This window comes from Bufo bufo, chromosome 5 (genome assembly GCF_905171765.1).
Source record: "Bufo bufo chromosome 5, aBufBuf1.1, whole genome shotgun sequence".
Classification (NCBI taxonomy): Eukaryota; Metazoa; Chordata; class Amphibia; order Anura; family Bufonidae; genus Bufo; species Bufo bufo.
The window spans coordinates 341,412,704-341,436,736 of NC_053393.1; positions in this window are offsets into that span (position 1 = coordinate 341,412,704).

Here is a 24,033-nt window from a genome sequence, read left to right on the forward strand (position 1 = left end):
CATTGTGGAACCTGACACGGTCTGCTATGTTCTCCTTCACCATCTTCCAAAGTGTTTCTCTCCTTGTGGCAGTAGGCTGCACATCATGGTGAGGGTGCTGGTGGGGTGTCGTGAAACTGTCCCAGGCTTTGGAGAGTGTTGCCCTGCCTCTGTTGGAACTGCTGTGTGTTCCCCTTGTCTCCCCTCCTAGGTTGGCCAAGGAAATACGGACTCTGCCGCCAGCGTTGTCAAATGGAAAATTTTGAAGCAATTTTCCAACAAGGATCTTCTGGTATTGCACCATTTTGCTCGTCCTCTCCACAAGAGGAATGAGAGATGGGAATTTATTTTTGTAGTGGGGGCCAAGAATGGTGAACAATCAGTAATCCGTGTTGTTTAAAATGCGTATAAAGCGCGGGTCATGGAAAAGGCAGCCTATAATGGAGTCATCCATGTGTTCCAGAGAACCAACAGGCGAGACTTCGCTGTCGTCATCAGGAGGATCACTCCCAATCTCCTCATCCTCTTCCACCTCTTCTGCCCACCCAAAAAGTACATATGGAATTAAACTTCCATGGGTACTACTCTCTGTAGCTGAGGCAACAGTCTCTTGCTCCTCCTCCTCCTCCCCTCCTCCTCTTCAGCCTCCAATTCGCGGTGAGAAGAAGAACTGAGGGTGGTCGGGCTATCATCAAACTGTGTAATGTCTTCCCCCATTTCCACCTCTTCCAAATGCATAGCATTGTCCTAAATTGTGAGCAGCGAGTGTTTGAGAAGATGTGGGATGTGACGCTGATAATAGCGTTATAGCCGCTCATCATCTGTGTTGATTCCTCAAAGTTGCGTAAAACCTCACAGAGGTCAGACATCCATGCCCACTCCTTGCTTGTGAATAGCGGCAGCTGACTGGAAAGGCGACGACCACACTGCAGCTGGTATTCCACAACTGCCCTCTGCTGCTCACAAAGCTTGGCCAACATGTGGAACGTGGAGTTTCAGCATGTCCTTACATTGCACAACAGCCTGTGAGCTGGCAATTTCAAGCACTGCTGCAGCATTGACAGACCAGCTGAAGCTGTTGGTGACTTGCAGAAATGTACACACACGCGGCGCACCTTCACCAGCAGCTTAGGCAAATTGGGGTATGTTTTTAGAAACCGCTGAACCACAAGGTTGAATACGTGGGCAAGGCATGGGATGTGTCTAAGGTTGCCCAGCTCCAAAGCTGCCACCAAGTTACGGCCATTATCAGACACAACCATGCCTGGTTGTAGGTTGAGTGACTAGAGCCACAGCTCAGTCTGGTTTCTTATCGCCTGCCACAGCTCTGCGGCGGTGTGCTGTTTGTCACCTAGGCAGATCAGCTTCAGCACGGCCTGTTGCTGCTTCACCACTGCAGTGCTACACTGTTTCCAGCTACCCACTAATGACTTACTGGTGCTGCATGCGGATAATTCTGAGGTGGAAGTGGAGGAGGTGAAGGAGAAGAAGTGGGGGTTGGAGCCAGTAACGTAGGTGGTGGCAGAAACTCTGATGGAATTGGGGTCCACTTTCCTTGGCACTAGTAGCACCTGTGCGATCCCAGGGTACGAGTCGCTCGCGGCCTCCACAACATTCACCTAGTGTGCCATCAGGGAAATGTAGTGTCCCACTTGTCCATGTGTCCATGGTTAATAGGACCTTCTCAGTATCTGCGTTGGTCAGGGCACACGTGATGTTAAGGGACACATGTTGGTGTAAGGCTGGCACGGCACACCTTGAAAAATTGTGGCGGCTGGGGACTGAGTAAAGAGGGACGGCCACCGACATCAGGCTGCCAAAGGCCTCAGTGTACACAAGCCTAAATGGCAACATTTTCAGTGCCAGTAATTTTGAAAGCTGCACATGTAGTGCTATGGTCTGTGGGTGGGTGGGTGGCTGGGTATTTGCACTTGCGTTCAAATGTCTAGGGTAATGACATTTGGACACTGCGCTGCGACAGGGAAGTGGATGTGGTCGCTGATGGTGCTTGCAAAGGTCCAGATGCAGGGTGGGAGGCATCCAAGCCTGCGTCTTGGACAGGGGATTGGCCAGCACGTAACACAGGGGAAGAGGAGGCAGTGGTGTAATCCGCAGACACAGATTGTGGACCCAGGCGTTCGGCCCACCTATTGGGGTGCTTTGATGCCATGTGGCGGATCATGCTGGTGATGGCGAGGTTGCTAGTGTTCATGCCCCTGCTCATTTTGGTGTGGCACAGGTTGCAAACTACTATTCTTAGGTCGTCCGCACTTTCCTCAAAAAACCGCCATACTGCCGAACACCTACCCCTTGGAAAGGGAGATTTCTGCAAGGGGGTGCTCCGTGTAACAGTTGCGGGCCTGTGCGGTGGTTTCCGCCTTCTACCTTTTGCCACCCCACTGCCTCTTTCAGCCTGTTGCAGATCCCACCCCCTTTGTACTGCTCTCCTCGCTCGGCTTGTTCCCACCTCGTCGTCAAGCACCTCCTCTTCCACGTCCTTACTCTGATCATCCTCCTGATTTGTTGACCTAACCACAACCTCTGTGATTGACAACTGTGTGTCATCCTCTTCCTCAACCTCTTGAGACAGTAATTGCGGTTGAGTCATTGGCAACTGTGTCTTATCATCATCCACCTCATTAAACACTAATTGCCGTTCCCCACCGTCATGTTTTTGTGACTCTGGATGCTCAAATGTAGGGAATCTGGGCACAGGATCTCAGGTCCCTCATCAAGCGTGCTTGGCGAGAGGGCCAAATCAATTAATGGCAATGAAGAGAGGTCCTCGGAATATCCGAGTGTGGGATCACTTGTTTGGCCAGACTGTAAATGGTGGGAGGAAGGAGGATCAGGGTGAGGATTGTGTGGACCAGACTCCTGGCTACTAAGAATGGACTTGGTGGAAGACAGGGTGGTGCTTAACTGACTGGAAGCACTATCTGCTGCAATCCAACCGACCACCTGCTCGCACCGGGCTGACTTCAAGAGTGGTGTCCTGCGCCGCCCTGCAAACTGGGACATGAAGCAAGGTATCTTGGATGATTGTTTTTCTTGTGTTCTGGCAGCAGGCACAGTTTCACCACGCCCAGGGCCATGGCCTCTGCGTGCACCATCAGAATCACAGCCACTTCCCATCCCTTAATGCTCGCCTTCTTCATATTATACGCTTGGTACACAATATGTGGCACGGATGTCACAGTTCAGAGCAAGCACAGTATATGGAAAAAGTACGTAAAAGTATGGAAAAAGGAAAATAGATTTCACTTATATTCACTGCAGGGACCGTTTATAGGAAAATTATGGAAAATATATATTTGTGGTCGTGGCAACCAAGAGAATGCACCCCGTCCCACCTGAGACTACCCTGCCCCTAAGCGGTTAGAGTTATGCCGCAACCGTGCCGTAGTAGGGACACCAGAAAGAGGGCATCCCCTTTAAGAGTAGTGGATAGTAAGGGTGGGTGGGTGGGGAAATGCTGTAACGACGTACTGTACAGACGAAAAGTTTGGACACACCTTCTCATTCAAAGAGTTTTCTTTATTTTCATGACTATGAAAATTGTAGATTCACACTGAAGGCATCAAAACTATGAATTAACACATGTGGAATTATATACATAACAAACAAGTGTGAAACAACTGAAAATATGTCATATTCTAGGTTCTTCAAAGTAGCCACCTTTTGCTTTGATTACTGCTTTGCACACTCTTGGCTTTCTCTTGATGAGCTTCAAGAGGTAGTCCCCTGAAATGGTTTTCACTTCACAGGTGTGCCCTGTCAGATTTAGTAAGTGGGATTTCTTGCCTTGCCTTATAAATGGGGTTGGGACCATCAGTTGCGTTGAGGAGAAGTCAGGTGGATACACAGCTGATAGTCCTACTGAATAGACTGTTAGCTGCTTTTTTCTTGCCATAATACAAATTCTAAGTAAAGAAAAACGAGTGGCCATCATTACTTTAAGAACTGAAGGTCAGTCAGTCAGCCGAAAAATTGGGAAAAGTTTGAAAGTAAGGGCTATTTGACCATGAAGGAGAGTGATGGGGTGCTGCGCCAGATGACCTGGCCTCCACAGTCACCGGACCTGAACCCAATCGAGATGGTTTGGGGTGAGCTGGAGCGCAGAGTGAAGGCAAAAGGGCCAAAAAGTGCTAAGCATCTCTGGGAACTCCTTCAAGACTGTTGAAAGACCATTTCAGGGGACTACCTCTTGAAGCTCATCAACAGAATGCCAAGAGTGTGCAAAGCAGTAATCAAAGCAAAAGGTGGCTACTTTGAAGAACCTAGAATATGACATATTTTCAGTTGTTTCACACTTGTTTGTTATGTATATAATTCCACATGTGTTAATTCATAGTTTTGATGCCTTCATAGTCATGAAAATAAAGAATTTTTTTTGAATGAGAAGGTGTGTCCAAACTTTTGGTCTGTACTGTACAAGGTGGGAGGGATGCTGGCCGTTGAAGTAGGCAGCCATGCCCCTCCCACAAATACAGGCCAATGAATCGGCCTTACACTTGTGGTCGTGGCAACCAAGAGAATGCACCCCGTCCCACCTGAGACTACCCTGCCCCTAAGCGGTTAGAGTTATGCCGCAACCGCGCCGTAGTAGGGACACCTGAAAGAGGGCAAAAGACATACTGAGTAGCAGGAGTAATTATTACAGCATAAATCACAAAACCAGACTTCGGAAAGCCATTGACATCTCAGTTTTGGGGTAAGGTATATAGCAGCTAAAACACGAGGAGCGCCAACGACCCAACTTCTGGATGGCATGCGCCGGTACCTGATTCTTGGAGGCCTTGGATGCTGCACCTATATGGAATAGATGTCCTGAGATCGTAGATGGGTCGCCGCCCAAACTGGCAACTAAGGAGCGTATGTGAGACACGAACTGGTGAGTAGCGAGTGGTACCACCCTGAAAGGCAATAGTGGACTATCTGGCCTGGACCCAGCTAAGGCTGTCTGCAACTGACGAAGAAGTCTGGATGATATGCATGGCGAAATTCAACATACCCAGTAACGACTGTAAATCAGCCTTAGTGACCACGGTTGTGACAGAAACCTGTGAATGACTTCCCTGATCCTAACTTGTTTACCGACACCCAGAAAGTAACACACAGAGGTTGAGACCACGCACTTACCCGCTCAGAATACCTACGGACTGACAACCGCAGAACGGTAGTAATACAGCACGACCTGGACGTGAGACACTGCATGAGACACAAACCAAGCTTGTGACTTCTCTCCTCTCCCCTCCCCGACGTGTACCCCTACTACCTTGCCGATAAGCCAAAATTCAGGATGTAACTTGAGGTTTGGACCTAGAAGCAAAAACAATTAAGGCATCAACACTGGATTGTGCACATGTCTTGAGGAAACCATGCAAATGTGTATAACGTGAATGATGGAACAAGAGCAGCATTTTTTTATTAAATTTACAAATTAACCCTTTGCAAATTAAAAATTTCTTAACCTGGTAACCTAGGGAGGGTAAAATACCGCGGCAAGCCGCACCTACTAAGCCCCCGTACTGGCTTAACACTGACACAAGCAAACCTAGGCCCCTGACCTGCAGCCTCTGTCAGGATTGCTCACGGCGGACAAGGCCTGTAGACCGTGCTGTACTCTGTAACCTGCTCTTCCCCGGAGACCTTGCTTCACCAACTACGAATTCTCGCCTCCCTTTTTTTTTTTTTATATCCCGCCCCTACCAAACCAGACCCAACACACCCGCCTAAGATCCCTGGTAATCACCTGCATGGACTCATTAACACCCTGTACCTAAATAACCCCCTGGGATACCTAATGTACGGGCAGAAGCCAGCCACCGCCTATGAGCTGTTCCCCCTGACCGAGCCTAGGTCTCCCACCCCCGATCCCTGCCTAACTAACGTGCCAGACTTTATTGAAGACGAGGAGCGGGGCATGCTGTCCCCTGTACTTTTACACAATTGCAGCGTGGGGAGCTTGTGCTGCTCCCTGGCAGAGTGCACCAGTGCGGGCAGCATTTTTTTTATATATTATTATTTATTTTTTTTTGTTCCCTGTACTGCCTACTTTAACCTGTGCTTAAAATTAGGTTGTTAGGCATGGTCCGGAGGACGCAGAAGCAGGCTGCGTGCAAGGTCAGATTACTGACAGCCAGGGACTGAAAGCGAATGATTAAAGCCAGGTCCTCCCCAGCAGCTGATAACAGTGCCTGGGCTGTGTGCACTTCCCCCTGTCCCTGCACTTGGCAGACGCTCCCTCACTCAGCAGAGCTGGAGAAGTAGAGTTGAATCAGCGCACAACAGGGAAGGGAGATCTGCTGTCTGCTCAGTGTATAAATGAAAGCAACATGTGGTAAGAGGACCCCTTTGTGCTGCAGGAGATTAACCCTTTAGGGGAAGGGCTCTGGTTACTGACACTTTTGGGGGGCTATTGTTACTGGCTAGTGAGGGCAGGCGGGATTAGCCTCAGGGTGAGGGCAGTGGCGGCCATCTTAACTGAATAGTGAAATTGCAGTTTTATGCAGACTGGTTGCAAAGGGCTGAATGTTATTAAATATGGGGTAAGTCAGTCTAATAGTAACTGATTCTGGAATATCATGTTATTAGTAACCACATATATGAAAATAGAAATTAGGGTCTAAGTGTGACAGTTATCCTTTAATGAAATTAACCCTTTGCAAACTTAAATAAATCACCTGCATGGACTCATTAACACCCTGTATCTAAATAACCCCCTGGGAAACCTTATGTACGGCTGGCAGAAGGAAGGTAGCCGCCGCCTATAACCTGCTCACCCTGACCAGACGCGTTCTGGACAGCCAATCACTGTAATGTCAGTAGCCAACATGGCTACTGGCAATACAGTGATGGCAGTACTTAGCTGCACGTTTATTTTCTGCTTAGCAGCTGCGAAATGTGCAGGGAGGAGACTCAAGCATGGCGCTCGAGCATATGCGGTACTCGGCCGAGTACCGCCATGTGCCGAGCATAGCAATGTTCGAGCCGAACAGGTATTCAGCCGAGCATGCTCGCTCAACACTAGTGATCAGCGGTATAGGCAATATTCATTTTTGCAGTATTTCGCAAATTTTTCGCATAATATTCGCAAAAAATTTGCGAATTCTAGAATTCGTGATCTCCAGTCATTATTTTTGTGATTGTGCAAATCGGCACTAATGATGCAGATATTTTTTGCGCAATACATGCAACTTCACATTTTATCAGGTCTGAGTAGATATTACTAATTGGTGCACTAAGTATTGTTGTGACATCACAGCACTATGTCTGTAGCATGTATGTATGGACAGCAGAGAAACAGTAATTCCTATCACACTACCTAGCACCCTGCCCCTATCAGCTAGATTGTTTCACTACCCTATCTCCCACTAACTATCTATATAATATATACAGTATGAGCTAACTAATTATCTAATGTAATTGTATAAGGAATAGGATCCTGATGAAGGCAATGACACTGCTCTCTCTCTCTCTCTCTCTCTCTCTCTCTCTCTCTCTCAGAACTACAAAAAGCAGCAGAAAATGGCTTCTGGGGAGTTTATTATATAGTAAGGGGTAAGCAACTTTTCTATTGGTTGCTAGGGATGTTGCTAAGCTCAGACATTGCAGCCTTCTCATTGGCCCACAAGCAAGAAGGGAGGGTACTGATGAAAAAAACATCTAGAATATTCAAAATTACGACTATATAGCACTATATTCTACGTTTTCGCGAATTCTGCCGATATTTGCGATAAAAATTTGTGCTTATTTGCAATCAACACTAGTTTTTATTGCTTCTATGAACACCCAGCTTTTGTCTGTGTAGTATACAAAAGGGAAGGAGCATCTAAAAAGCTTTTAGTGAAAAACAGTACTAGAGACATGCATCTAGATAAATTACATGCAGCAAGTCACCCTTGAAATAATAACAAGTATATTTGCGTTGATGAAATATCATTACTGTTGTCAAAATGTGAATCGCAATGTGATGTTTAAACCCTGTAGAAACAGGAAGTTCTGAATAAATACATTTTAATATGACAAAGTATGATCCAAATTACTGGAGAAATATGCACACAATATAAAATGAACTCTAATAAACAACCCATTTTAGACACATACTGTACATCTTACATTTGGGTTGCTGTAAAAAAAAAAAATGCAGGAAACACTTGTGGTTGCACTAATTAAACTCTTTGAAGCCCATAACCTATATTGGTCTTCAGGATGAAAGATATTTCTCCTCCTTGCATATACAGAGCTATAGCTTTTTTATTTATTTCCCCATCAACATACTGTAGCTATATGAATGTTTATCCAGTTCTTCTTCCAAAAGTCCTAAGTGTCTCAAGCAAAAAGTGCCCTAGCTAGCTGAGAGGCCTTGAGGGTGGTCTTGTAGGTGCTCTTTATCATTAGGGAGACTACCTAGTACTCATGTGGAGTCTTGTAGTCCAGCCAATGCTGCTCTGTATTTCTGGGAAATATATATGCAAATTACCATATCTTACATTTGCAGGCATTGCCAGGCTGTATACAGATAGGAGTCTGTCCATTGGCCTGAAGGTGCTCTGAGATGGCATCTTCACCTGTGTGATTTTCTCAGAGCCTCTTAGACACTCTCTATACCTCTGGTTCCTACCCAGCAGCAATTGTGCTGCTCTTTGCCTGTGTCGCTGTCACCTCCAGGTTTGGAGCTCTGCAAGGCCAGCACAAATGCTGTTCCAGCAGTGGGGCATAGACCTCTCAGGTGCCTGCTTGCACATGCCTATTCTTGACAGACATGGGAAATTTGCCTGCACTGAAATTCAGATGTTCACAAGGATTCTCCATTTATAATTTACTTGCCTCCTGTTTTCCATCTCCTTAGCCCCAAGAGTATTCACTAGGATAGCTTTTATCAGCATTAACAGCAAAGCTCTGGATGAAAGGCATCTTTGTGGTCCCTGGACAACCAGTTGCTGAAAGTGTCATATTACTATCAGTTGTCAGTCAGCCTTCAGGCAATCTAGTTCTTTGACAGGATCATGGTTTTCTCATCAACAAATCACAACAATTCCCAAACAGAAGTTTCACTTTCTAGGCCAGTGTTTTTCAACCTTTTTTGTGCAAAGGCACACTTTTTTCATGAAAAAAATCACGAGGCACACCACCATTAGAAAATGTTAAAAATTTTTAACTCTGTAGCCTATATTGACTATATAAAGTAATTTTCGTCAAAGTGTCTTGAATAGGAATCAAATAAACACAAAGAAATTATTTTATAATTACTTTCTGAAATAATAAAGTATTTTATAATTGTTCATATTTCTGTTTACTTACTCAGTACGAAACCTGGGCCTGTTTGGCTGAACACAAAGCTGATATTCTGGCAGGAATCGAAAGACACACACTCTTCGTCAACAGCTCTCAGTCTCTCTCTGTCTTTAGTTTTCACTGGTATAGTCTGCCACTTTCCACATGTTTATGCCAGAGTTGCACCTTTGAACGGAATCCATTTATTTTATCTGTACTTGTAAGCAGGTTTTCATTTCGGCCTTGCATTCGTGTGTTCAGTTCATTCAGATGATGAAAAATATCTGCCAGGTATGCCAGCCTTGCACACCACTCATCACTTGCAAGCAGCTTTGCGTAATCGAACCTCTCATTTGTCAGAAACACTTTAAGTTCCTCCCGCAGCTCATACACACGAACCAAGACCTTGCCATGCGACAACCACCGGACCTCCGTATGAAACAGCAAGGCTTTATGATTCGCTCCTATCTCCTCACACAAAGCTGCAAATATGCGACTTTTCACGGGTCGTGACTTTACAAAGTTTACCATGCGCACAACATCATCCAACACAGGAACTAGGTCTGCTGGTAAAGTCTTGGCTACGAGGGGCTCACGGTGTAAAAAACAATGCGTAACAATCACATCTGGATTTCTTTCCTTCACTCTGCTTACAAAGCCTTTGGTGCGCCCAACCATGGCTGCAGCTCCATCGGTGGAGACACTTGTGCAGTTTTCCCACCTAAGTCCTCCTTGTTCAAGGTATTCTGATGTGACCCAAAAAATTTCTCCTCCTGTTGTTTTTTCTGGCAATGCCTTGCAAAAAAAGAAGTTTTCTCTAATTGCATCACCATCCACAAAACGCACATTGGCCAAGAGTTGAGCATGTCCACTGATATCAGTAGACTCGTCAAGTTGCAATGCAAATTTCTCACTGATACGGATCTTTTCCAAACCCACACTTTCGATGTCTGCAGACATGTCATTAATACGTCTGGAAATTGTGTTGTCTGAGAGAGGGACTTTGGCTATTTCCTTAGCTGCTTCAGGTCCAAGCATCTCCTCTACAATGGCTTTGCAGGCGGGAAGTATTAATGTCTCTGCCACAGTGTGCGACTTTTTTGACTTAGCTATAAGTTCAGCAACGTGATAGCTAGCTTTAAGAGCTCTTTCATTTACCTTTGTGGTTTTTCTCATGAAAGTTGCCTGTTTCTCTGTGTTTTCACGCAGGCGAATAAAATAGTCTGCATTCTTGTTTTGAAGCGAAGGGTGTTTCGTTTGGAGATGGCGTTTAAGTTTACTTGGGACCATAGCACTGTTAGATAGCTTTTCACCACTTTGCATCTCCGGTGAAAGTAAATCCAAATTAAATATAGCTTTCGCTATATTGCCTTGCGCCAGAGAATTTGCTTGAGCTAACCGTCTTTGCTTTCTTTTGATCCCCACTCATACTTGGGCTCTCATCTGGCTCCGAATTTTGTTCAGGGTCCAGTTCAGCATCTTTCCTTTTAAAAAACTTGTCCATCACTGTCGCCGTATCTGCTCCTGTGTCACTGTCACTCAGCTCTCTACTGCGCGTGTCTCCTCCAGAAAGCCGCTGTCCGTCACTTGGCGCTCTACTCTGCGCATGTCTCCTCCAGAAAGCCGCTGTCCGTCACTCGGCGATCTACTGCGCATGTCTCCTCCAGAAAGTCACTGTCCTGTAACAGGACAGCGACACCAGAGCTATTTATAGTCCGGAACATGCGGTAATTCGGCTCACAAATATTTTTAAGAGTCAGACCAATTAGATAAAATTGGATTATTTCCCACGGCACACCAGACAATATCTCGCGGCACAGTGGTTAAAAAACACTGTTTTAGGCTATGCTATCAATTCCCATTAGAGGTCAGTCTGGTTGGTTTTACACCAACCATCAAATGGTTGGTGTAAAACAGTGTGTATATCAATGAGGCGAAGGCTGAAGGATCTGTGGACTTCAATTGGCCATGTGACCATGTGTATGTCAGTTAGGATATAAATGATGGGCCTACGAGCTTCTGTTGGCTAATATAGGCTGTGTGATGGTGGCATATTAGTTTTGTCAATATCTCAAGAATGGTATGTTTCCAGTCAAAAACCCTTCTAATCACCTGATTTATCTATATCCCAAATTCGGTGCAAATTTGCTGTGCATAAAGAACAGACTGACAACAGAAATTCATTTTATATACAGTATATGTAAGAGACTAGCGAAATGACCTAGCTTCACATGGGTCTATTTCAACTATTTCATTTAATGTTTGTGTAGTTAATATATCCACAGTGTTCCACATAATATTGACCTCCACAGCAGCACCCAGCCCCTAACAGTGACCTACACAGCAGCCCCCCCTTAATAGCAACCTGAAACAGAGACTTGCCCCTTCACATTGACCTGAGTAGCACTCCATCCCCATAAAATGTGACCTCTACAGCACCCCAACCCCTTAACAGGGACCCTTCACAGCACACCACTCCCTTAAATGTGACCTCCACAGAACCTCCCCAAAAAGGGATTCTGTCACCAGGTTTCACCCCTGTCAGCTAAACATATGCTGATGTTCAGGGCCTCATCAGGATTCCTAATGTGGGCTTCTAAATGTGATCCGTAGCCTTATTTTGCTAAAAAACGGGGTTATACTAACCTGTCACTCAAAGAAATAAGGTGCCCAAGGGGATGTCAAGGGATGCAAGGTGCCGGCCGCACCCACCGCTGTTTCTGCCCAGCGCCACCTTTCCAGACTTCTGCGCCGCCTCCTAATCCTCTGTGCTGCCTCTCGATCTCCGTTCTCCCCCCCTCCTCCTGCTGTAAGCTATCGCGCGTGCGCACAAGGCTCTGAGAGGCTGGCGCCAGAGTGCAGATCATACCTGGATTGAGCGAAGTGCCGGCGCATGCACACTTCGCTTTAAGAAGCCAAATCGAGAAGTCCGCACGCGCAAGATCTTACAGCAGGAGGAGGGGGGATGGAGGGAGCGCGAGAGGCGGCACAGAGGATTAGGAGGCGGTGCAGAAGTCTGGAAAGGCGGCGCTGGGCACGAACGGCGGTGGGTGCGGCCGGCACCTTGCATCCCTTGACATCCCCTTGAGCACCTAATTTCTTTGAGTGACAGGTTAGTAAAACCTGTTTTTTAGCAAAATAAGGCTACGGATCACATTTAGAAGCCCACATTAGGAATCCTGATGAGGCCCTGAACATCAGCATATGTTTAGCTGACAGGGGTGAAACCTGGTGACAGAATCCCTTTAACAGTAACATCTGCAATGAGCAGGATAGGGGGTATACACACTGACGCTAAATTATGCAATGTCTGGGTAAGGTGCAAATAATAGTCTATGTTTGTTCGTGACGCCAATTGCAGCGTGCGCAGGGTATTGTCATAGGGCCCTTCAAAGGTGTTATAACGCACGTCCCAGTGTAGGAATGCCAGAGTGGTGTAAGGTCTCTGTATGGTAGTGATAATTGTGTCAACGGTGTCTCCTACCTGCGTACGGCTGGACTCCTGGCTCACTTGCAATAAATTGAGTGTAGTGATAGGAGGAGTAATAGAGGGATTTTGCAGCAGAAATTGAGATCCAGACCTTTGGTAAGGTTTAAACTCGTCTTTACTGAGGGTAACTTTCATCCCAGCAAGGTACAGCTCCAGCAGGCTTTCAGCAATGGTTGGCAGGAATTTATCTTCTGCCCTATCAACCTGGAGCTTGCAGGAAAGGATGTCTGCTTTGTAACTCTAAACTGTGGCAGGAATTTGGCTTCTGCACTTTCTATCTTCTGCTGTATGGGGACTGACTAGCTGAGGAGGGATATGACTTCTCCTGGGTCTCTGGACTTTACTCACCGTTATCTTCTCAGGGTATGCTTTCTTCCTGGAACTGGAGGTTGTCTGCCGTTTCATTCAGCTGAGACAAGATCCTGGCTTCCCTCTCTATCTCAGGGAGCTTCTAACACGCACACCCTACCCCTAGCAAGGGGTGGGCTACATCCCTCACTAACTTCCTTCTCCACCCAGGGTGTAGGCCAGGGGCGTAACTAGAACTGACTGGGCCCCACAGCAAATTTTTTACAGGGCCCCCCTCCCTTAGGGTCCATTCAGACGTCCGCAAGTGTTTGCGGTCCACAAAATGTCCGCAAAACATGGATACCAGCTGCGTGCGTTTCGCATTTTGATAGTTCCCTATGATAGAAATGCCTATTCTTGTCCACAATTGCAGACAAGAATAGGCCATGTTCCATCTTATTTTGCGGGGGCCGCGGAATGGAACTACGGATGCGGACAGCACACGGTGTGCTGTCCGCATCTTTTGCGGCCCTATTGAAATGAATGGGTTTGCATCTGTTCCGCAAAATTGTGGGACGGATGCGGACCCAGAAAAACGGACGTGTGAATGGACCCTTACTTAAAATAAAACCTTTCAAAAAACCTCTTTGTCTTTGTATCACCATTTTTTGACAGCTAAAACTTTTTTTAGATTTCTGCCTAAAGAGCTGAAGCTTTTTTTCAGGTGGATGAATTGTAGTTTTTATTGGTACCCTTTTTGAATTAAAATTATTTATATTTTTTAATAGTGAAGACATTTTTGGACATGGCAATGCTTTTTTTTTATGTTTATTTACCTATATTTAAAACACTGTGAAAGGGGGTGATTGGAACTTTCATCCCCACCTCTGCCCACTCCTTCCTCTGCCAGCCTCCTGTACTATAGCATGCGGTACGTGGCAGCCTCCCCTCTCTGCCTCCGCTGCTCTGCCATGTACTAGTGCTTATTATGACACACATATGCATGCACCCGATGCCAGCCCAGAACCATCCTGGCATCACATTTGTGTATATGTAACTTAAGAGAAAGCCATAATAAGCACTAGTACATGGCAGAGCAGCGGAGGCAGAGAGGGGAGGCTGCCATGTCCTGCATGCTATAGTACAGGAGGCTGGCAGAGGAGCGTGGACAGGGGTTGTGATCTGGCTACCTGGCAGCTACATGCTGAAGGCTTCAGCATGCAGCTGCCAGGTGGCGATCCCAGCATCTACCAGCCTCCTGTACTATAACAGAAGCAGATGAATGCATTTTATTATATAGGAGGCTGGTGGGACTGGGATGGCAGCCTGTGGCAGCTACATGCTGCAGCCTGCCATGGCTGCACACTCAGAACTTTGCCTGCTGCTGTACCTGGTCTTACCTCCTCTCCTCTCCCAGTCTGTGAACTTGACAGACTGGGAGAGGAGGAAAGGGTTAACTACTTTGACTCTGCCCTGCCCTCCTCTTTCCTCATGCCCAGAGAGGCCCCAGAACCACTGTGCACTAGTGCAGCTGCAGCAGGCAAGGGGGGGGGGGGGGCAGGGGGGCCCAGGCACATACCTGAAAAAACGAGTGCTGTGCATGCCTGCTGTGCCTCCCTCCGCCCTCTGCTGTGCTTCTTCTCCCCGCCCCTTGAGGAGGACTTCATTTGGGGGCGGGCTGCCACTGAGCTGCCTGAAGAGATTCATTTGCATAGTGTGCTGCCGACTTGTTCTCTGGCAAGTGTCACACTATGCAGGCAGAAGAGGCAGCGAGTCAGCAGATAATCATGGACGGAGTCGCCCACCGAAGCAGGCCCTGTGTTAATGAATAGGGAAGTAGGATGGATGGGAGGGGGGCGGCCCCTATGTGACCGCACCAAATGTAAAGGGGAGGGGATTTGGAGGTGTTGTTTTCGGGGGTGGGGCCGGCCTGAAAACGTCAAATTATGTACACTAGTGTTGAGCGCGAATATTCGAATTGCGAATTTTTTTCTCGAATATCGCAATTTCGAGATTTCGCGAATATTTAGAATATCGTTCTATATATTCGCGAAATAGAATATTCGTTTTTTTTCTTTTTTTTTTTTATTATATTTTTTTCTTTCCCACTTCCCTAAAGTTGTTCTTACCTGTCCTTTGGATTCCTGGCTTCCTGGCTGCTCCAGTCAGTGGCGCTTTCAACTTACTGCTATATTCCATATTAGCTAAATTACAATCTAATCTATATGTGTATTTTACGAAATTTCGCAATAGTCGCAATTGCGATGCGAGTAATATAACACGAAATATTCGCATGAAGATTTCAACTTAGCACAGCTATACTCCATATTCTAGCCTAATATGGAATATAGCTGTGCTAAGTTAGCACTGCTATATTCCATATTAGGCTAGAATATGGAGTATAGCTGCGCTAAGTTGAAATCTTCATGCGAATATTTCGTGTTATATTAGTCGCATCGCAATTTAATATAACGCATCGAGTAATATAACACGAAATATTCGCATGAAGATTTCAACTTAGCACAGCTATACTCCATATTCTAGCCTAATATGGAATATAGCTGTGCTAAGTTAGCACTGCTATATTCCATATTAGGCTAGAATATGGAGTATAGCTGCGCTAAGTTGAAATCTTCATGCGAATATTTCGTGTTATATTAGTCGCATCGCAATTTAATATAACGCATCGAGTAATATAACACGAAATATTCGCATGAAGATTTCAACTTAGCACTGCTATACTCCATATTCTAGCCTAATATGGAATATAGCTGTGCTAAGTTAGCACTGCTATATTCCATATTAGGCTAGAATATGGAGTATAGCAGTGCTAAGTTGAAATCTTCATGCGAATATTTCGTGTTATATTAGTCGCATCGCAATTTCGACTTTTTCAAATGTTCTTAATATTGCTCTAACTTCGTCTTTTAGAAATTTCGTAATATTGCTCTAACTTCGTCTCTTAGAATATTACGAATATTCTAAAAGACGAAGTTAAAGCAATATTACGAAATTTCGTAAAATACACATATAGATTGTAATTTAGCTAATATAGTGCTATAATCCCTTTTTTTTCCTGTAATTTTTTTTGCCTCTTCTGAACTTAAGTTTTGTAAAATATGTACACTATTAAAAATTATTACTATAGCAGTATATTAGCTTAAATACAATCTATGTGTATTTTACGAAATTTCGTAATATTGCTCTAACTTCATCTTTTAGAATATTACGAATATTCTAAAAGACGAAGTTAGAGCAATATTAAGAACATTTGCAAAAGTCGAAATTGCGATGCGAGTAATATAACACGAAATAGTCGCATGAAGATTTAAACTTAGCACAGCTATATTCCATATTCTAGCCTAATATGGAATATAGCAGTGCTAACTTAACACAGCTATATTCCATATTAGGCTAGAATATGGAATATAGCTGTGCTAAATTGAAATCTTCATGCGACTATTTCGTGTTATATTACTCGCATCGCAATTTCGACTTTTGCAAATGTTCTTAATATTGCTCTAACTTCGTCTTTTAGAATATTCGTAATATTCTAAGAGACGAAGTTAGAGCAATATTACGAAATTTCGTAATATACACATATTAGCCTAGCCATAGTCATTAGCATAGGAACGTTGCCTTATACTATCAAGATAAATTTTCGCAATATGCGAAAAATAATTTCGCGATAATTGGAATAATTGCGAATATTCGATTTCGACGAATATAACACGAATATTCATGCGAATATTCGCGAAATATCGCGAAACCGAATATGGCACCTCCCGCTCATCACTAATGTACACACAGTACGTGTGTGTGTGTGTGAGACACTGCTCCCGGGCCCCTTGTCAGCCCGGGCCCCGAAGCAGCCGCTTCCCCTGCTTCCCTGGTAGTTACGCCACTGGTGTAGGCTGTGGGAATAGTCCACACCTCCAAGGAGGGGAAGCTAAGCTAGAATGAACTATTCCAGCTTAGAAATACTAAACTGAAACTAAGTCCCTACCAAGCCATTGCTGCCACTTGCTGGTGAACATGGAAAATTACAACAATAATTTACATTTAACATGGTTTATGCACATTTGTGAATGACATAATGTAAAATCATATCAGATGACAAGGTAAAGGCTCTTAGGAGATTGTAGCGGGGTAGAAGAGTGTTGTAACACAACTCTGGGGTGTTACACATCCACGGAAGCCCACCCTCTTAACAGTGACCTCTACAGTGCCCCAACCACATAACAGTGATCTCTACAATGTTGCTCCCCCTAAACAGTGGCCTCCACAGCACCCATCCCCCTAAACACAGACTTCCACAGTGGCCTGTCCTTTTAACAGTGGCCCCTCCATAGCACCTCATCCCCTTAAAAATGACCTCCACAGCACCCTATCTCCTTAGCAATGACCTTCACAGCATCTCACCACATACCCTTAACAGTGACCTCCACAGGTGCCCGCCCTCTTAACTGTGAGCCCCTCATAACAACTTACTCCCTTAACAATCAGTTCCACAGAATCCATTCACTTAACAGTGACTTCCACAGTGGCCCACCCCCTTAACAGTGGCCCCTTAAAGCTCCTTACCCCCTTAAAAGCAACCTCCACAGCACCCTGTCCCCTTAACAGTGATTTTCACATTACCACTTAACTTTGACCTCCACAGCATCCCATCTCCTCAAAAGTGACCTCCACAGCAGCCCAACCTTTAACTTTGACCCTCCACAATATTCCGCCCCTTAAGATAGACTTCCATAGAACTCTGACCCCTTAACACTAACCTCAATAGCAGTATACTCCTTTAACAGCGACCCCTCACAGTACTCCACCCCTTAACAATGACTTCCACAGCACCCAGTCACCTTAACAGTGACATATACAGAACCTGCCCCTGTAACATTCATCTCCATAGTGGCCTGCCCCTTAACAGTGTCCTCCACAGCACCCCGCAACCTTAAAATGTGATGTCTACAGCATCACACCCCCTTAACAGTGACATCTACAGCGGCCTGTCCTCTTAACAGTGAGGGTCACAATGCCTAGCCCCCTTTACAGTGACATTGCACAGTGACTCCCCCCTTAACAGTGACCCCCACAGCGCCCTTCCCTCTTAATATTGACCTCCATAGCGGCCTGCCTCTTAACTGTGACTTCCACAGCAACTCATCCTCTTAAAATGTGACTTTTCCAGCAGCCAGCTAGCTTAACAGTAACCTTCCCAGCAGCTCACCCCCTTAACAGTGGCCCGCCACATCTCCCTGCCCCCTTAACAGTGATCTCCACAGTGCCCTGATCAATTAAGAGTCACCCCTCACAGCATATCTCCCCCTTAACTGTGACCTTCATGACAGACTGCCCCCTTAACAGTGACCACTACAGTGGCCTACCCCCTTAACAGTGACCTCTTTAATACACTAATCTCTTAAAATTGACCTCCACAGCACCTCACACCCTTCACATTGACATCCAAAGTGGCCCTCCCCCTTAACAGTGACCTCTACAGTGCTCCACCCCCTTAAATGTGACCTCCACAGCACCCTGCTCCCTTAACATTGGCCTAAATAGCTCCCCAGACCCTTAACAGTGACCTGCACAGTACCAATCCCCCATAAAAAGTGACCTTCATAGTACCCAGTGACCTTAACATTGACCTCCACAATGACCTGCTCCCATAATAGTGACCTCTACAGTGCCCTTCCGAAATAAAATGTGACTTCCATAGCACCCCACCTCCTTAACAGTAACATCTACAACAGCTCACCGCCTTAACAGTGACCCCCACAGCATCCCACACCCATAATTGTGACCTTAACAGAACCATGCCCCCTTAAAAGTGACTTCCAGTGCCCCATTCCCTTAATGTTGACCCCCACAGTGGTCTACCCGTTTAACAGTAGCCCGTAAAGTGCCCTACCTTCTTAAAATTGACCTCCACAGCACCTTGCCTCCCTTAACACTGACCGCCCACAATGTCCCACCCAATTACTGTGGCCTCCCCAGTGGCTTTCCCCTTAACTGTGACCTTCACAGAAGCCCGCCCCCTTAACTATGACCTCCACAGCAGCCTGCTCCCTTAACATTGATTTCCACAGAGGCCCATAAGCTTAACAATGACATTCACAGTGGCCCGTCCCCATAACAGTGACCTTATCAGCCCCCCACCCTCTTCATAGAGACCTCCACAGCACCCGGCCCCCTAATATTGACCTCCACAGCAGCCCACCCCTTAAATGTGACCTCCAAAGAACCCCGCCTCCATAACAGTAACCTCCACAGAGGTCCACCCTCTCCAGTCATTTGGCCGTGCATAAAAACAAGATATCATTTTTTTAATTTTTTTTTTTGTTTAGCTGTTTTTGCTCTATAGGAGGATTTTTAATGATTTTTTTTTTTACTTGAATAGTAAAATTTAAGTTGCTATTAATTATTTATCAAGTACATACATAGTAGTTGATGCATCGCTTTATAAATTCCATTATAGGGTTCCGTTATAACAGAGTTATAACGGAATATAATGAAATCTTAGGATGAAATGCAAAATGGAAGCCTTGTAAAAAGGCTTGTTCCTGATAGTTTACCTGTATAAGGCTGGAACTACATGGCAACATGTGACGCATGTCATTGGATCTAATGATTGCCAATGGAGTCGCAATGCAACAGCCCCAATGAGACAGTTACAAAAATACATTATTACAAATACGGTGTTTTGTATTACAGGTGGCAAGTTGCATGCAATTTTTGCCCCATTGACTTTATTGTAAGTCGCCTGCAACTTTTCTGTGACATGGTTGTATTTTCATAGCCAAATCACAGATCTAAAATAATTACAGACAAGTCACACATATTTTTTTGGTCCTTCAAAATGATTTTAGGGATTTAGGTCACAAGATTAGGGCAAGGACCTCAAAGGTAGTGTTTTCCAAAATACTACCTGTACCATGAGCCACACAAAAAGGCAGTGGGAGATTAGGGAGGTTAACAAGGAGGGGTTTGGGTTCCTGGAGAACTGGGCTGACTTCTCTGTCGGCTACAGGCTCTATCGTAGGGATGGTCAGCACCTCAATGGGGAATGGGCAGCTGTTTTGGGGGAGAAGATGCTTAGAAGATTGGAGGAGTGTTTAAACAAAGGGATTGGTGGTGCCAAAGATAGTGCAGATAGAAACCTGGGGGGGTAATGGAACTGGGGGAGGAATGGAAGGAGGGACTAGAACAGTTAATAAGGAAAGGTGTAGGGTAAAAAATATACATAAAGCTCTTAATTGTATGTATACTAATGCCAGAAGCCTGACTAATAAAACTGGTGAACTGGAATTAGTGATGTGTGAGGAGGACTATGACATAGTGGGAATAACTGAGACATGGCTGGATGATAGCTATGACTGGGCAGTTAATGTACAAGGTTACAGTCTGTTTAGAAAGGATCTTCAAAACCGGAGGGGGGGAGGGGTTTGCCTTTTTGTAAAGTCCTGTCTAATGCCCACACTCCAGGAAGATATAAGTGAGGGACATATGGAACATATTGAGTCACTGTGGGTAGAGATACATGGAGCTAAAAACAACAATAAATTACTAATAGGAGTTTACTATAAACCACCTAATATACCAGAGTCCACAGAAAATCTACTACTAAACGAGATAGATGAGGCGGCAAATCATAATGAAGTCATTATTATGGGGGACTTCAACTACCCAGAAATAGACTGGGAAACAGGTTCTTGGCAGTAAACAAAGATAATTACCTTTCCCAACTGGTTCAGGACCCAACTAGGCTATACTGGACTTAGAACAACAGATGTGCAGGTTGGGGGACACCTGGGAAATAGTGACCATAAAGTAATAACCTTCCAATTGTCATTCAAAAGAGTGTTTCTTCAGGGAGGAACAAAAATTCCAAACTTTAAAAAGCAAAATTTAGCCAACTAAGAGAGGCCATAGGCCCAACTAACTGGGACAAAGTCCTAAAAAAAAAAAAATGGAGCCAAAAAATGGCAAATTTTTAAAAGCATCCTAAAATCTAATTGTTACAGGTACATACCTTATGGGAATAAAAGGTTAAGACACAAAATTCACAGAAGGAGAGGTATAGAAGAGGTAGTGGTCCCTATATAATTATTGTGCTGTTCCTTTCATATTGAATTTCTGCACTGTATTATTTCTTATTTTACCTATGTTGTTTAAGTCTATTGTTCTCTGCTGCCATCTGCTGGCCGGAATTTGTATGCTGCACGCCTCGTTCGTTGTCTATAAAGTTTTATCTCTGGGCGTGGTTTTAGCAGCCTTGGGCCTGGTCACTTCCTGTAGCCATTTTCAGTGCTGCATCCTTTGTGACTGGAGACACACACCTTGGCTTGTGAAGGCATCAGTTTTTGACCAGCAGTAGCCTCAGGAAAGACATCCACATCACAGCATCTACTGCATTCCTGTATTGTATCACCGTATGTCTGGATCAAATAAACCCACGTTTGATTGCATCCTCATGTCTACGTCTGGATCCATCTAACCTGAGCATCTGCCGGTCCGGTCTGCTCCACTGCTTGGATACGAAGGTAGGCCAGTCACAAAGTCATTATCATTTACATCTTCATTAGCCTTCATGTGGGGACAGAACAGTCAAAAACTGCCTTAAAGCCTTTTACCCCAGTCAATACCCGTCTGAATGTCCAATGCCCGGCTACAGGTTCCCTCAGAGCCCAGTGCCACACTCAGGAACCTCCCCTGCAACAGGCCCACTCCCAGCAAATCTGCCCGGCAACAGTGTATGTCCCATAAGCCTAAGGGGAAGCACAGCGTGTCCGCAGTAGATATACTCTCGCCTGGAAGTCCTCCACTACTCGCCAAGCCACTTTCTACATCCTATATTAACCCTTGCTCGCATGATATAAGAACTGTTCACGCACGCGGGGCCTCCCTCAAACCAAAACCCCGCAATTCACTCAAAACACCTTGGGAAACTCATCGGGGTGCCTCATCTGAGCCGCACTGCAATTTTCAGCCCCCAATTCAAAAGTTTGATTTCTTAACCTCTTAAGGACATAGGGCGTACAGGTACGCCCTTGTGCCCTGGTACTTAAGGACATAGGGCGTACATGTACGCCCTGTGTATTTTCGATCACTGCCGTGCGGCTGGCAGTGATCGGAACCCGGTGCCTGCTCAAATCATTGAGCAGGCACCTAGGCTAAATGCGCGGGGGGGTCCCGTGACCCCCCCATGTCGGCGATCGCGGCAAACCGCAGGTCAATTCAGACCTGCGGTTTGCTGCGATTTCTGAAGTTTCTGGTCCCCGCAGTCCCTGACCGCGGGGATCAGAAACTTTATATGCCAAAAAAAAAGTTTTATTCACCCCCCCCTGCACCCCCGAATGATTTTTATGGTGGCGGGAGGTGCAGGGGGAGGGTTGCGGGCGGTGTGGGCGGTGCGGGAGGCGGGCGGTGCGGCAGGCGGGATCGCGATCCCCCGCCCGCCTCCCCTTGTATAATCGTTGGTGTCTAGTGGGGATACCAGGGTGCCAGCACATTGCTGGCACCCTGGTATAAACGGCTGACATCTGCGATGCGATGTCAGCCGTTTAACCCTTTCCATACAGCGGTCCGTACGGACCGCTGTATGGAAAAGGTTAACAGCGCAGGGAGCTCCCTCCCTCTCCCATCGGGGGGCTGCTGTGCCTTTGCAGCCCCCCGATGGGGAGGGAGAGAGCCCCCAGAGAGCCCCCCGAGAGATCCCCTCCTTACCCTTCCCCGTCTGCGAAGTTCTGAGCAGTACTGAGCAGACGGGGAAGGTTCCCATGGCAACAGGACGCCTCTCAGGCGTCCTGCTGTCCATGGTGCTGAACAGATCTGTGCTGAAAGGCATAGATCTGTTCAGTGTAAGTAAAATACAGTACAGAACAATATATATTGTACTGTACTGTATTATACAGACATCAGACCCACTGGATCTTCAAGAACCAAGTGGGTCTGGGTCAAAAAAAAGTGAATAAAAGTGAAAAAAAAGTAAAAATCAAAAAACACATTTATCACTGATAAAAAATGAAAAAAATAAAATTCCCTACACATGTTTGGTATCGCCGCGTCCGTAACGACCTGATCTATAAAACGGTCATGTTACTTTACCCGAACGGTGAACACCATAAAAATAAAAAATAAAAAACTATGATGAAATTGAAATTTTGCCCACCTTACTTCCCAAAAAAGGTAATAAAAGTGATCAAAAAAGTCGCATGTACGCCAAAATTGTAACAATCAAACCGTCATCTCATCCCGCAAAAATCATACCCTACCCAAGATAATCGCCCAAAAACTGAAAAAACTATGGCTCTTAGACTATGGAAACACTAAAACATGATTTTTTTTTGTTTCAAAAATGAAATCATTGTGTAAAACTTACATAAATAAAAAAAAAGTATACATATTAGGTATCGCCGCGTCCGTATCGCCCGGCTCTATAAAAATATCACATGATCTAACCCCTCAGATGACCACCGTAAAAAAATAAAAATAAAAACGGTGTAAAAAAAGCCATTTTTTGTCATCTTGTGTCACAAAAAGTGTAATAGCAAGCAATCAAAAAGTCATATGCACCCCAAAATAGATGCCAATCAAACCGTCATCTCATCCCGCAAAAAATGAGACCCTACTTAAGATAATCGCCCAAAAACTGAAAAAACTATGGCTCTTAGACTATGGAGACACTAAAACATTTTTTTGGTTTTAAAAATGAAATCATTGTGTAAAACTTACATAAATAAAAAAAATTGTATACATATTAGGTATCTCCGCGTCCGTGACAACCTGCTCTATAAAATTACCACATGATCTAACCTGTCAGATGAATGTTGTAAATAACAAAAAAAAAAACGGTGCCAAAAAAGCTAATTCTTGTTACCTTGCCGCACAAAAAGTGTAATATAGAGCAACCAAAAATCATATGTACCCTAAACTAGTACCAACAAAACTGCCACCCTATCCCGTAGTTTCTAAAATGGGGTCACTTTTTTGGAGTT